The sequence below is a fragment of the Dromiciops gliroides genome, chromosome 4 (genome assembly GCF_019393635.1).
Source record: "Dromiciops gliroides isolate mDroGli1 chromosome 4, mDroGli1.pri, whole genome shotgun sequence".
Classification (NCBI taxonomy): Eukaryota; Metazoa; Chordata; class Mammalia; order Microbiotheria; family Microbiotheriidae; genus Dromiciops; species Dromiciops gliroides.
This window is the reverse complement of record NC_057864.1, coordinates 442,798,776-442,811,137: the sequence shown is the minus strand read 5'-3', so window position 1 is coordinate 442,811,137 and position 12,362 is coordinate 442,798,776.

Below are 12,362 nucleotides of genomic sequence, written 5' to 3'. Positions count from 1 at the left end.
GTTTTGGCTAACAGTACCTTACATTTTTCAAAATCAATTTTTAAAACAAATTTGGGTAGTCAACTCTTACCACTTGTTTGTCACATCCATTTGTCCGATTCTACTATTTTCCTGTGTTTAATTTATTATATTTTGTTGTAGAAATCCTCTGGCTATTTCTATAATGTAAGACACAGCTTTGACAAATTGGCTAACTCCAAAATGAGAACTTCATCTCAGGATATAAAGGCATTTCTGATGGAAAACAATGAAGAAGAAATTCTTACCTCTTTCTCCAGACTCTGCAGAAACCCCAAGCATAGGTGGGGCCCCCTTCCCCTCCTTTTTATTTTTTATTTATTTTTTATTTTTTGCAGGCAATGGGGGTTAAGTGACTTGCCCAGGGTCACACAGCTAGTAAGTGTCAAGTATCTGAGGCCGGATGCGCCATCTAGCTGCCCCCTTCTCCTCCTTTTTAGAAGGTCCTGCTGGTAGTATTCCTCCATGCGGTGTCTGACATCATAGTGACCGGCAGGGTTAGCTTTGCTATTCCCCCTTAGAGAAGGTGATTTTCTTCATCCTGGAGACTTATTTATATCAAAGCTTCTTTTAGTATCTGAACTAATACAACTTGCCACAAATGAAATATTCCAAATTTAGGCTTAAAGAGGAGTATCTATTTTCCTAGCTATGAATGTCTCTGTTTTACCCAAGAGAGGGCAGTAGAGGACACATGCAAACACCTTTGCCTGCCCAGAGCCCCCATCCTATGTCTCTTAGGATCACAGAACTTGGAGCTGCCGGGAACTTTAGTGCTCATCTCATCTTTAGAAGAAGAAACTGAGGTCCAGAGAGATTAATCTTCCATAGGTATCTGACATTCGATCTCCCCTTCGCCAAATAAACTTCCTGAATTCAAAGCTCAATGAGTAGATTCCAAGGCAAACTATTTTGGTGCAAACTTTCCTTTAGATGACACTAGAGGAAAATTCCAACAGCATCTTATCCAAGATTTTGTTTGTATTAATGTCCTAAAGATTAGCTTGCACTTCTTAAGGGAGACTTGCCACTACGGTGCAGCTTTTTATGAAGAAGGAACAAATGAATTTCATTAAACTGCTGACGTTGATGCTGGGACTGTTTTGGGGCTGTGATAAATGGGCCAACTTTATTTTTAGAAATATCACTCCTGGTCTTCTCAACAGTTCCCTACCCCCTGCTGTTCTTGCTTTGCGGGCTGTAATGTGACAGCCATCTGTTAATTGTAAACCAAACACCTTTCCTTCTGGCCTTGCTCTGTTTTGGTGCCTCAGTGTGAACAGATGTGAGTGAGCTGGGAGAGGAGTGGGGGGGGGGGCAGTTCCGTGTCCCTGGGGAGCCTCCGGAGAGAACAGCTTTCCTGGGACGCATGCTAAACTCATCTTTGGCCCTAATCCTATAGTGAAACTGGGCTATTGCTGGCTTTGGGCACGGTGCCACGTTACATACCTAAGTATGACTCTCTCCTAACTCCAGGCAGAGTCATTATGGAAGTGTGTCACGCTGATGGGCGAGGGCTATAGAATCTAGGTGCTGGGAGTATCAAAGGTTCCTTCCGGCCTCCCGCTCTCAGGGATCCCAAGCCTAAGGTGTTAGTTACTTTGAATCTCCTCGATTTCTCAAGTTTGCAGAAGACTCCACGTTTGCTCGGTGAAGTGCAACCAGAGGAATTAGAATTCAATACAACAAACATTTTATAACGCCACATTCATATGGGTTTCCAGTTTTACGAAGCACTTTCCTTAATTTTGTGAAGTAGCTCTTAAAGAGTGTTGTGAAGATCAAATGAGAAAAGAATTGTAACTCGCTTAGCACACTGGTAAGCGTGATACAAATGGTGGCTAATGTTAATATTATTATTAACAGATGAGCCAACGTTTGTCAAACGCTTTGCAAACTTTAAAGCGCCCTTGGGCAAAGGGGCACTACTGCGTGCTTTGGGTCATTCAATGTCCGGTTGTTGGGGTTCCTTGGCTAGGATGAGGCGCCGCGGGTGGGGGGCCCTGGGGGCGCGAGAACAGGAAAGAGGTTGGGTCAACCCCTTCCCCCAGTGCAGAGCAGCTGCGGACCCCGAAACCTCCAGCCCGCCGGCCGGCGGTGATCCCTGAGAGGCGGAGGCAGGGCGGAGAGGCGGGGGCCGGAGCCACCCAGCTGGGGCGGGACAGGGCGGGACCTGGAGCCCGGCCGGGGCAGAACTGGCGGGGGTGGGGGGTAGGGCGGGGGCTGGAGAGGCCGATGTGCCAGCTCCAGTCGGGGAGCGGGGACCCGCAGCAGCCCGAGACCCGAGCGGAGCCTGGCAGTCCCGCGGCCGAGGACAGGTAGGACGGAGCGGGGGTCGCAGTAGAAGGGACTCTAAGTGGTTCGGGGATGGATGAGTCGCGCTGTCTGGGACTCTGGGCCAAGCGTGGCAGCTGGACGGATGTGGGCTCCCCGATCCCCTGCCTGCCCCTGCCCCTGCCCCTGCCCCTGCCCGCGAGCTCCGGAAAAGCAGCATCGCGCCGGTCCGGTCCGGTGCGCGCCCTTCCTCCCGGCCCAGGAGCCTTAGAACTCGCTCTTCGGGCCGTCCGACTACCGGTTGTTTGTACGCGGGCGCCTCAGCCTGTTGCCCATCTCCCTCCTCGCTGTCTCTTTCCCCTCCACCCCCCCATCGGTGTTGCTGCCCCGGCCCCTGAGCCGAGTTGGGAACCAGACAGAGAAAACAGCCCGTTCCTTGCTGACGGATGCGCCGTTTGCCTTTTGTTCCCCGATCCTTGCAAGAGGTGGGCGCGACCCTGCAAAGTTCTCTGTTTCCTCACAGGGAGGTTCAGCAAACGGCCTGAGCGGCCGGACCTCCTTTGTCAAAGCGCTGCTGGGTGAGGGAGATGACAGGACCAGGTCTGGGACCGGGGGGACTGAACCAGGTCGGCCCTCGGAGGAGGAGGGAAAAAGAGGGGGTGAGGCTTTTCTTACCCTGCAATGCTGCAGAACAAAGCAACTTAACTTGGCAACATTTTACTCTTGACCTGGTAATCCAGATAGCATTTGGAAGCTGTTGGTTTGGAGATCTTAACAGAAGCTAGCAAGGCAATAGAATGCAAAGAGTGCAGCTCCCCCCCCCCCCCCGCCCCCTTTATATCCTGCCAGTTGGCAAGTTTTTGCATAAAAATCGTGTCTATAAAGGAGCATGCCGCTCTTTTCAGTTCTAAACCACACCTTTCCCACAGCGTGCCTCTTTCCAGAGGAGTCAGACATCCCAACGGGCTTAAAATGAAATTGGGAAACATTTAACAAGATAAATAAAAATACAATGGAACACAGATAATGTTAATATATGGTTTTCTAGGCCCCACAGGGATTGTCATGTAGAGTTAGTGCCCCCCTCCCATTCTACTTAAATTTGATACCATTGCTGTCAAGCCAGGACTTAGCTGCTTCATTTGGAAGGTATATTCCCCATTCTCTGGTTTTCCTGGAAATACATTATGAATATGGGCTATTGTATGTATGTATGACATATATATATATACACATACATATATACTGCCTATATATATACACATACATATATACTGCATACACACATACATACACACAGCTTTTTCTATATTTATATCTATATATACTGTATATATGCCATATACAGTAGTCACCTTTACTTGAGATGTGGCCCATTCTAATAGGTTTAGGAGATCCCTGGATAACCAATAAGCAAGTGCTTATTGGTATTCCATTAGTTGTTCACTCTAGCCAGTTGTCATGGTACATGCCAACAATTTAAAAATTGACATTTAGAAGGTGCTTTAATCCCATTGAAATGTCACTGAGAATCCCCAAACAGGAGAGCTAATGTTCAGAAAGTCTGGGTTGATTTGTCCATGGTCACGAAGATAGAAGGTGTCAGAGGCAGAGACTGGGCCCAGGTATCCCTGACTCCAAGATTGGATGTCCCAACTATAAGGTCACTCTGCTGTGGATAAAGAGTTGTAGGTTAGTACAAAGCTTCTTAAACTGTGGGTCATGACCCCATATGGGGTTGAGTAACAGAATGTGGGGGTCCAGAAAAATTTGGCAACAATAAAAGGTTATGTATACCTCTTTTATATACCTGTATACCCAGGGTCATGTAAAAGTTTCTCGGAGAAAAAGGGGTTGAGAGTGGAAAAAGTTTAAGAAGCCCTGGGAGTTAAAAGATAAGCAAAGATCCTTACATCAGATCTGGGAAGACATTTGTATGCTCAGAGGGGCTGTGTATAGAGTAGAGTTCTGTCAAAAATCAAAACAGAACCAAAAACCCAAGGGTGGCAACATGTTTTGGATCGTCTCTGCATTTGTGATCTATGCTGCTAGAAAGAAAACTCAAGAAGGGAGTGGAAGTTTGTAGTGGACTTTTATCAGGGACATTTGTGGATGTGTTCTGAAGCAGTTTCAGAGGCAGAAACCAGGAAACACAATAATTGTGTCTAATGACCTTTCATTATTTCGTTCACTGGACACAATAGAATTTTTTCAAAACAGAAGAAACTAAGGAAGAAATATTAATTTTTGTGATGTCACAGTAGAAATGCTTAAATATAGAAACAAAGGAACGGATATTAAATTTTCTTTTAAAAGGATTCCTGGAGAATTTTGTGTGGGGAGGAACCCTAAGGAAAAAAATGTGTTATACATAGGAATCGTTTGTCTCATTCACACTGAGAGAATGGTGGTAAAATTCTTGGCAAATGGTTGTTTTTGTAAAGCTTTAAATGTTTTAGTGTATTTTTTTTAAAAAGAATTTTGGAAATATCTAATGGAGGATGAAAGTTCTGATGACATCAATTAGCAGCTAATCCAGTTAATAACACTCCACCAAAGACTTACTCTTGTGCCTCATCAGGAAGTGGAGGCAGCTGGGGTTTCCAAAAGCTGGGCCAAGAGAGTGCAGGAGAGGTCTCTTCCTTTGAAGGCAAGCCTGCTTAAGTGCATAAAGGCTGATGACAAAGATGGTACACTAAAGGGTGGAGGGGTTGTCATCTGTGTCAGTGGAGAGAGCAGCCACATCTGGGACTCACAGATCTTTGGAGGTAACACTAGTTGTAAACTCTTATCCCCTTCTATAAATTCTGCTGTGATTTGGAGTTTGTTTACTTTACCCAAAGGTGTTTGGTGCTGCTCTCTCTCTGGTTTCTCTCATTGCCTTTATTCCACTAGTGAGGAGGGTGGTAAAGTACTTGTCTTTGAAAGAAACTGGTATTACCAGACTGTAGGTTAGGACTTGTCCAAGCTACAACTTAATTATACTTTATAGGTATAAGGATATTTTCTCTGTTGAGTGACTGGTTTTCTTTTGTTTCTAAACTGGGGGTGGTAGTGGTGGTAGGCATTGAAACAATATGCTACAACTGAACTATTTAGGAGAGGTATAATAGGAAGAGGAGATGGGGTGGTTAGAGTGTAGAGTTCACAGGCACCCTCACAACTTCATGAGAAAGTAGGAAGGCCTTGGTGCGTTGGGTGGATGCTCTGTGTCAAACTCTTGGGACAAAAGTTACACAGGATGGCTTAGAGTTGGTATCATGGGAGGGAGCATTCATATGGATGAGATCATTTGGCTATGTCAGTTTTGGAGACTTGATTCGACCTCTACTGTTTTATCCATTGCTTCAAAGCCATCGTCTGGCCATGTAGCCCTGTCATCGATGAACCTATGACCTCTAGGATCCAATAGAAAATGTTCTGTCTGGCTTTTAAAGCCCTTCATAACCTAGCGCCCTCCTACCTTTTCAGTCTTCATAAGAAGACTTTACTCCGGTCTACACACTCTGTGATCCAGTGACCTTGGCCTCCTTGCTATACTTTACACAAGACCCTCCCTCCATCCCCCAATGACATGCATTTTCTCTGGCTTTCTCTCATGCCTGGAATTCTCTCCTTCCTGACTTCCACCTCCTGTTTCCCTTCAAGTACCACATTCTGCAAAAAGCCTTTCCTCATCCACCTTATAGGTTAATGTCTTTCCTCTGAGACTTCCTCCACTTTAACCTGTCTCTAGTTAATTTATCCATGGGTTGTTCATGTTGTCTCCCCCGTTAGACTGTGAGCTCCTTGAGGACAGGGACTGTCTTTTTGCCTTCATTTGTAGCTCCAGTGCTTAGCACAGTGCTTTGGCATGTTGGAAATGCTTAATAAATGTGGATAGATTTGATCCCCCTCCCTCAACTCTCTTCCTTGCAAAACCAAAGCAGTAGTTATAAAATATTCATTTAGCAGGAATCGCTTGAATGCCACTGATAAGACAACTTAAAATCAAAGGCATGGATTTATGGTCTGAGAGAGGTCGGCTTCATTTGGGATCCTCATCAACATCAAGGCATTCTCCCCTCCCTCTTCTACTATGCAGGCCACAGATAGCCAGGATTCCATTTGCTGGATGTTTCTGGGATCCAGAGGGGATTTGTCTGTGCCTGTCTGCCATCCATTCTGACCTGTCAGTCAAGTGACAAGCATTTAGTAGATGCCTACTGTATGCCAGGCACTGTGTTAAATGTTGGGGGATACAAAAAATAAACTAACAGTTGAGGAGTGAATCCCAGACAAGGAAGACAGCCTGTGAAATGGATTAAAGTTTCCCCACCTCCTTACATCTCCTGCTGCTTATCATTTACTCTTCTCTTACATCAGTTTCCCCTCTTCCCTGTCTGTAAGTTTGCACAGTCACCCTATAGGACACGATCTTCTTACCTGTCATCTCCCTTTCCCTTAGACCCACATGTTTATCCTCCAGCTCCTCTATTCATGGGGAGTTAGACAAGATGAGTTCTACGATTCTTTACCCTTCTAAAATCCTGTAGTGCTTTTTAATCTTTTCCTGCTTCACAACAACTGACCCCCTACTAGTTCTTTTTCTTTTCTTTCTTTCTTTTTTTTGGTGAGGCAATTTGGGGTTAAGTGACTTGCCCAGGGTCACACAGCTAGTAAGTGTCAAGTGTCTGAGGCTGGATTTGAACTCAGGTCCTCCTGAATCCAGGGCCAGTGCTCTATCCATTGGACCACCTAGCTGCTCCCCCCTCCCACTAGTTCTCATTCTCAGTACCTATAGTCTCCGTAGGTATTTGTTCATTGTTGCCTTCACTGACTCTCAATGTTGGCCCCATTGATTTACGGGGCTTATCATTGAACCAAGTCCCAAACTCTTCTATCACTCCTCCAGTACACCTTCTGTACTTCTTCAAAATGGATTGGTTTGGGAAGAAAATGTAAAACTTTAACGATCTGACATACTACTAAATAACTTGGGCCAACTTCAACTGTCCTGCTCTGCTGTCTAAAGTATAATATTCAGCCTCATCGACTTCATGCCTCAGTGGCTCTTAGAGATTTTCTCTCCAACTGTCCAATCCTTCTCCTCCAGCCCAAGTTCTAATATCATCATAAATTAATACTTGGCAATAGTTTACAGAGTAAAGTTACAAAATAGGAAAGCCTCTTCATCTTACCTTTCTCTCCCCTTTTCTCTGCATTTGTCAATTCAGTGCCACAAACACTTATTAAACACCTACTGTGTGCCAGGCCTACAACTTGTTTTTTTCATAAAAAGATGAAAAAGATGATTGTACATTCCCGCCCCCCCCCCCATGAATGTACAATTTAGGAAAAAGGCTAAACAAATTACTTTAAAATACAAAAATGGGGAGCAGCTCGGTGGCACAGTGGATAAAGCACCGGCCCTGGATTCAGGAGGACCTGAGTTCAAATCCGGCCTCAGACACTTGACACTAGCTGTGTGATCCTGGGCAAGTCACTTAACCCTCAATGCCTTGCCAAAAAAAAAATACAAAAATGACTTTACACAAGTGAGAATGTGATTTAGTTCAGAAAGGTGCACTTTTTTTTAAAAGAGAGTGATCTTTATTATTTGAGTTTCTGCACAAGAAGTCTAAAGTAGGAGGGATCAGGACCCACAAATTTTAATTTGAAGATTCCTGCTGCTAACATAGCATTCCAATTTAACTTTCATCCAAGCACCTTCGAAGTTCTATCTATGTGCAAGGCGTGAGGGCTAGGATAGGGACTGAATTCATGAGTGTAGGGTGAGGATACAGAGAACTTTCAACAGAAATAATATTCTACTAGATGGACCATTAGTGGAGGAATGTTACCATTGGAGTTTACAACGTACTGAAAGTTACAATGTATTAATGATACTACTGTGAAACAGCCTTGGTCAGACTATAAATTGCCTTCTATTATCTCTCTTTCTAAAACCATATGATTTGGGGCAGCTAGGTGGCACAGTGGATAGAGCACCAGCCCTGGAGTCAGGAGGACCTGAGTTCAAATCCAGCCTCAAACACTTAACACTTACTAGCTGTGTGACCCTGGGCAAGTCACTTAACCCCAATTGCCTTACTAAAAACTAAAAACATAAAAATAAAACAAAAAATAAAACTGTATGATTCCATCTTTTTTCTGGGTCATAAAAGTCACATTAATCATTGAGGACATTGAGTCAAACTATTGCCTTGGAATAAAGCAATGCCTGTCAGTCATCGAATGACTCAATTTTAACAGGGCTGAAAGTCATCGAGTATCTGCTTTGGTGGAGCCAACCACAGCTGTCTCGTGAAGATGAATTTTCAGTACAACAGTCATTGTTTGGCTTTTGCAGACAAATGTGCAGCAGTTTTGTTCTTGGCAGCTTGTGCTGTGGGCCCTCCTGATCCCAAATCTTCCATTTTCCAGTGTATAAAAAGCCTGTTTTTAATCTTTGAAAACTGACTTTAAACATATCCTGGAAAAGAAAAAGGCCAAGAATATCAACCTTGCATAAAGAAAAAAACACATCAATCTTTTCTACTAGTACTTCTTATTATTTATACTTTGCTTTGGTCACAAAGAACATGTGGAGTAAATGTTTTTATAGGTGGGTAATCTGATAGATAGATCTGTGACTTCTCGAATTTGGTTATTCCCTCCTGATCTTAACCTATTTTGTGTAACTCTTGATAATATATTTGACTTTAAAAAATAAAAGCACATAGATCCAAATTCTTTAGATTTAAAAAAAAATTTCATGGGTACCATTTTGGCATCTGGGTTATCTGACTGTCACAGTTTCCTCTCATTATGTCTGACTCACTTCTTTTTTGGATTGCGTATTTCTTGGATATTATCTTTTCCACCACTTCCTGAGGTAGTCATTGATCAGGTACCTGCATCCACCTGGAGTCTTTTCATCACCTGAAATTTAGAGTCTTTGGTAATTATGGTGCACCACCATTTGTAAGCATATAGCATCACTGGGAAAACTGCTGATAAAAATATATCTTTTGTTTTAGGGGTTTTTCAGTGTGTGTGTGTGTGTGTGTGTGTGCACACATGTGTGTGTTTGTGGGGCAGTGAGGGTTAAGTGACTTTCCCAGGGTCACACAGCTAGTAAGTGTCAAATGTTTGAGGCTGCATTTGAACTCCGGTCCTCCTGAATCCAGGGCCGGTGCTTTATCCACTGCGCCACCTTGCTGCCCCCTGTTTTTTGGTTTTTGTTTGTTTTTTTCAAAGGGCAGTTCAGGATTGCTAGAGGTGTTATACAATGTCTGGAATGCAATTCATCCTTCTCTTCCTTTTCAATTCTAGGTGGTACCTCCTTTTAAAATGTACAAATGTAAGGGGACAGCAAAGTGGTGCAGTGGATAGAGCACCGGCCCTGGATTCAGGAGGACCTGAGTTCAAATCCAGCCTCAGACACTTAACACTTACTAGCTGTGTGACCCTGGGCAAGTCACTTAACCCCAATTGCCCCACCAAAAAAAATTATAAATGTAATATTTAAAATACATAAAATAACATATAATTTATGTGTGTATTTATTCTACATAGAAGGGGGGCAGCTAGGGGACACAGTAGATAAAGCATTGGCCCTGGGTTCAGGAGGACCTGAGTTCAAATTCGACCTCAGACACTTGACACTTACTAGCTGTGTGACCCTGAGCAAGTCATTTAATCTTCATTGCCCTGCAAATAAATAAATAAAACCACATAGAGAGTTGACATATTTGGGGGTAAATATGTATATATTTATATATGTTTAATTTTTTTATGAGACTTTTCTGTGTCAGAGAGTATTGCCAATAGGTGATGTGTTAGGTCTAGAAACGTAGCATTTTTGTCAGTTATGGCAATTTTTCTTATTTTCAAATATATGCCTGTGCAGAAGAGCCCCAGGAAAGAGTCTTGGGGGATGTCCACAGTCTATGCTTGTGACATGGATGAAGAACCAGCATAGGATCCTGAGAAGGGACAGTCGGAGAGATAGGAGAGGAATCAGGAGGGTGCAATGAAAACAGAGAGAGGAGAAAGTATCCCAGAGGTGAATACCAGTGCCAGATGCTCTAGAAGGGTTTGGAAGGATTTGGGAAAAAGGCCATTACAGCTGGCAATTAAGGGCTCATTGTTAACTCAAGAGAAAGCAATTTCAATTGAGTGATGATTCTAGGCTGGAAGCCAGACAGCAGAGGGTTTAGAAGTGAGTGGGAGAAGTGGAGGCTCTTTCCCTGGATGGACTTCTCAAGGAGTTTTGCTGAGAAGGGGAGGAGAGACAGAGGACAATCGCTAGTAGGGATGATAGGATGAAACGAGAAGTTTGGGGGGTTGTTTTATTAAGGGTGGGGGAGGCAGGGGCAGTAGGAATTGTAGGCAGTAGATACGGAGACACTGAAGATTAGATAGAGAATGGGATTATAGTGAGAGCCATTTGCTTGCTCTCAAGAAGGGGTGGGTGGCATCAGGGTGAATTGAATTCATTATAAAAAAGTGTTCTAAGGGGCAGCTAGGTGGCGCAGTGGATAAAGCACCGGCCCTGGATTCAGGAGGACCTGAGTTCAAATCTAGTCTGACACTTGACACCCAATAGCTGTGTGACCCTGGGCAAGTCACTTAACCCTCATTGCCCCGTGGGGGAAAAAAGAAAAAAAGAAAGGGAGGAAGGGAGGAAGAAAGAAGTTGTTCTAGCTGAATTGAGCTGAAAAATCATTTTGAAATTAAAGGTTAAAAAAATTGATGTTAAAATTTTGTTTTTACATATGTTTTGGAAAATAAAAGTCTATTCAAAAAGAAAAGAAATTAAAGGTTACTTGTGGTTTCATGTTTGTATTTTATATGGGAGAGAATGTGATATAGTGGATGAAGTAGATGGATTGGGAGTGGGTTCAAACCCTTCATTCAGCAACCGTGGGAAAGTTGCTGAACCTCTCTGAACCTCAGTTTCTTCCTCTATAAAATAGAGGAGGGTTAGACACTAGCCCTGTGATTTCATAAGGAACTTCCTGGTGAGGAAACTCCATTCTATCAACCTAAGTCAGCACCTTCTCTGCACCTCTAACTCATGGTCTTCAATTAATTTGTCTGGAGCACCAAGAAGTCAGGTCAGTCAGGAAGCATTTGGGGGCAGGTGGCACAGTGGATAAAACACTGGCCCTGGATTCAGGAGGACCTGGGTTCAAATCTGGCCTCAGACACTTGACACTTACTAGCTGTGTGACCCTGGGCAAGTCACTTAACTTATTGCCCACCAAAAAAAAAAAATCAGGAAGCATTTATGAAGCACCTACTGCATGTCAATGCTGTGCTAAGTGCTGGTAATGCAAAAGAAAGGCAAGGAACGGTTCTAGCTCTCAAGGAGTAGGGTCTCTTGCGGGGTATTAATGCCTGGAATATCTACTTCACAGGATTGTTCAGAGGTTCAGATGTGATATTGGATATAAAGTGCTTTGAAAGTCTTAAATGTGTGTGACTGTCAGCTGTATGTGTATATATTAATATGTATAAATATATATATATATAGCGGCTGTAATTATTCTTAGCTAATTATAAGACAGTTCACCTTTCAATCCTTTTGTAAAATGAGGTGTTTAAAGTAGATCTCAAAAAAATAAAGTGGATCTCTCAGGACCTTTCCAATTGAATCTGACAGCTTATTGTATTTTATCTTTGGGCAAGACAGTGTTTCATTGCATAGAGAGCAGGTCTTGTGTCAGAAGAACTTGGTCGAAGTCCCCTCTGCTATGTACTGGCTGGGTCACTATTGGGTGAGTCATTTAACCTTTCAGTGATTCATAACCTGAGTTCAAATCCAGTCTCAGCCATTTACTAGCTGTGTGAACCTTGTCAAGTCACTTTGTCTCTGTTTACCTCAGTTTCTTCCCCTGCAAAATGAGGATAATAATGGCATCTCCCTCCCAGGGTTGTTGGCAGGATAAAATAGATAATATTTGTAAAGCACTTTGCAAACCTCAAAGTGCTATACAGTTAGTACACATGGTAGTTTTAGATATGCAAATTGCAGAACAGTTGCTAATGCACATAGGTTCAGAAGGGGTGGTGTTATTCTT